Here is a 2500-nt window from a genome sequence, read left to right as displayed (position 1 = left end):
TAACGTAACCCACGTTGTCGCCTAAACCTGCTCTGTAATTGTTATACGACTCGTTCAATTAGTGTAGTGTTGCCCACCCGCAACCCTCGCAATATAGTTCGCTACTCGCACTCCCCGCTCCCCTGTGTATCGCTTCATGTTAAACACCTTGCAAGTCTTGCTCACTTTCCACATGCTCCTGCTGTACACTGTAATGTGGATGGCAGCAGGACGTACATGCCGCCCCTCCCCACGTCCCCACCTTGCCCCCTGCCTTCGCAAGCTGGTTGGTGAGAACTTTGCATGTTCAATGCCCTCCGCATGCGACGTACTCAGGCTACGTTGTGGTGCGGCCTGTGTCAACTGTCCGCTAATGTCGTACGCGTAAACCACAATCTGTACTGCACATTCGTCCTTATGTACTGAATGATACATCGTGGCACATGTGTGACCGTACAACGACTGCGCCCAAAAACGGCGGACCATACAGTGCAAATATTGTGCACGCAGCTACGTGTCGTCTCCCTATGAGAGCTGGATTGCAGTGTGGTACGCCATAGAGACGTGTGGGAGGAACGGACGCCGTGGATGGCGATCAGCATGAGCTGTCTGTTGATGTATTCGGACCTAGTCGTCTCTCCTCACACACCGTGATGGCATGGTGCACCGCGTTCCATATCTGCGACATGCTACAGAGGCCGGTTGACAGTCGTTCGAGCAATGGACATCGCATACGTACGGGGGCCACCTTCCACGTATTGTCTAGGCGTGCACATTTTGTTGCGTGTATGTGGGCAGACGTAGTGTGGCGTGACACCTGACACAGGCATGCAATAATCGTGGAAGTTGCAAATGGCGATGGACGCCTGCGTTTTCTGGTGAAGTTACGCAAATGAACAAATGGTAACCTGTTGTGGTGCGGTTGTTCTCGCTAGGGGTGAATCGGTGATGGCGACGATAGGTTGAGGTACTAACCGGTTGTTCCAGCGATACCCACCATGCCGACGAAACTGAACGGCATCTGGGTGTGAAGCGATACGCGGCGGTGGCTGGGTGGGACCGTCCCCGGCCGGTGAGGGGGCGCCTCCCGGCGTGCTGGCCGCGCGGTGCGTGGGCGCACGCGCTACAGCCGGCTGGTGGCGGCGGCCAGTGGCAGGCGCGCCGGCCGACGGACGCGGCAGGCGTCGCAGCTGCGCGCCGGCGCACCCTGCGCGCGGCGCCGTGCGGCCAAAGTAGGTCCTCGCGGGCCCGGTGCGAAGCGCGGTGGACATCTTCAGTGTGCTGGTCCGATTGAGGACTGTGTGCGTTGAGGATGCGCTGCCGCCCGGCGCTCGGCGCCGCGACGCCGTCTGCTGCTCGGTCGCCCCAGCGGTTCTCGCTGGTGGTTTGTATCGCAGCTGTGCGGATGTGTTGGCGCGTGCGCTGTGCTGGGAGAGTTCGCTTCGGCACCCAAGTGGGGCTTTTGTCCTTCTGTGGCGCTGGCGTTGGAGCTGCCGGTCACCGTAGGTGGCGCGTGTTGTCTCCCGCCGGCAATGCCACGACAGCACGCTCCCGGGCCTCTGTCGGCAGCGGCAAGCTCAGTTGGGAGCACGGGTGGTCGCACCGAAAGCGTCTACTCGCCTAACTCCGGGCGATTGCGCCTCTCTCGAACCCGACCAAGTACTTGGGACGGCGCTGCGCGCCGCCGGGACCTGAGAGGGTTTCGAGGTGTATTGTGCAGGGGAGCTCAGCCTCCTCCTGTTTGCAGAATGATTGAGCGGACGCTTGCGTGTTCGCGCGGGCCCCCGGGACACACTCCCGGGCGGCCGGCTGCTCAGCTCTAGTTGACGCAGCTCCCTGGTTGATCCTGCCAGTAGTCATATGCTTGTCTCAAAGATTAAGCCATGCATGTCTCAGTACAAGCCGCATTAAGGTGAAACCGCGAATGGCTCATTAAATCAGTTATGGTTCCTTAGATCGTACCCACGTTACTTGGATAACTGTGGTAATTCTAGAGCTAATACATGCAAACAGAGTCCCGACCAGAGATGGAAGGGACGCTTTTATTAGATCAAAACCAATCGGTCGGCTCGTCCGGTCCGTTTGCCTTGGTGACTCTGAATAACTTTGGGCTGATCGCACGGTCCTCGTACCGGCGACGCATCTTTCAAATGTCTGCCTTATCAACTGTCGATGGTAGGTTCTGCGCCTACCATGGTTGTAACGGGTAACGGGGAATCAGGGTTCGATTCCGGAGAGGGAGCCTGAGAAACGGCTACCACATCCAAGGAAGGCAGCAGGCGCGCAAATTACCCACTCCCGGCACGGGGAGGTAGTGACGAAAAATAACGATACGGGACTCATCCGAGGCCCCGTAATCGGAATGAGTACACTTTAAATCCTTTAACGAGTATCTATTGGAGGGCAAGTCTGGTGCCAGCAGCCGCGGTAATTCCAGCTCCAATAGCGTATATTAAAGTTGTTGCGGTTAAAAAGCTCGTAGTTGGATTTGTGTCCCACGCTGTTGGTTCACCGCCCGTCG

General features: G+C 57.8%; 1 non-coding gene across 1 annotated transcript in view; it reads left to right on the top strand.

Moving 5' to 3' along the window:
• Window positions 1-1812: 1812 nt before the first annotated feature.
• LOC124731873 overlaps window positions 1813-2500 on the top strand; it is a 1909-nt gene continuing 1221 nt past the window's right edge. Inside the window, exon 1 of the ribosomal RNA XR_007008527.1 lies at window positions 1813-2500. This exon is cut by the window's right edge and continues 1221 nt beyond it. This is a non-coding gene — a ribosomal RNA (small subunit ribosomal RNA).

This window comes from Schistocerca piceifrons, unplaced genomic scaffold (assembly GCF_021461385.2).
Source record: "Schistocerca piceifrons isolate TAMUIC-IGC-003096 unplaced genomic scaffold, iqSchPice1.1 HiC_scaffold_131, whole genome shotgun sequence".
NCBI classification, from domain to species: domain Eukaryota; kingdom Metazoa; phylum Arthropoda; class Insecta; order Orthoptera; family Acrididae; genus Schistocerca; species Schistocerca piceifrons.
Note: the sequence above shows the minus strand (reverse complement) of the source record. Positions and strands in the feature narration are given on the sequence as shown.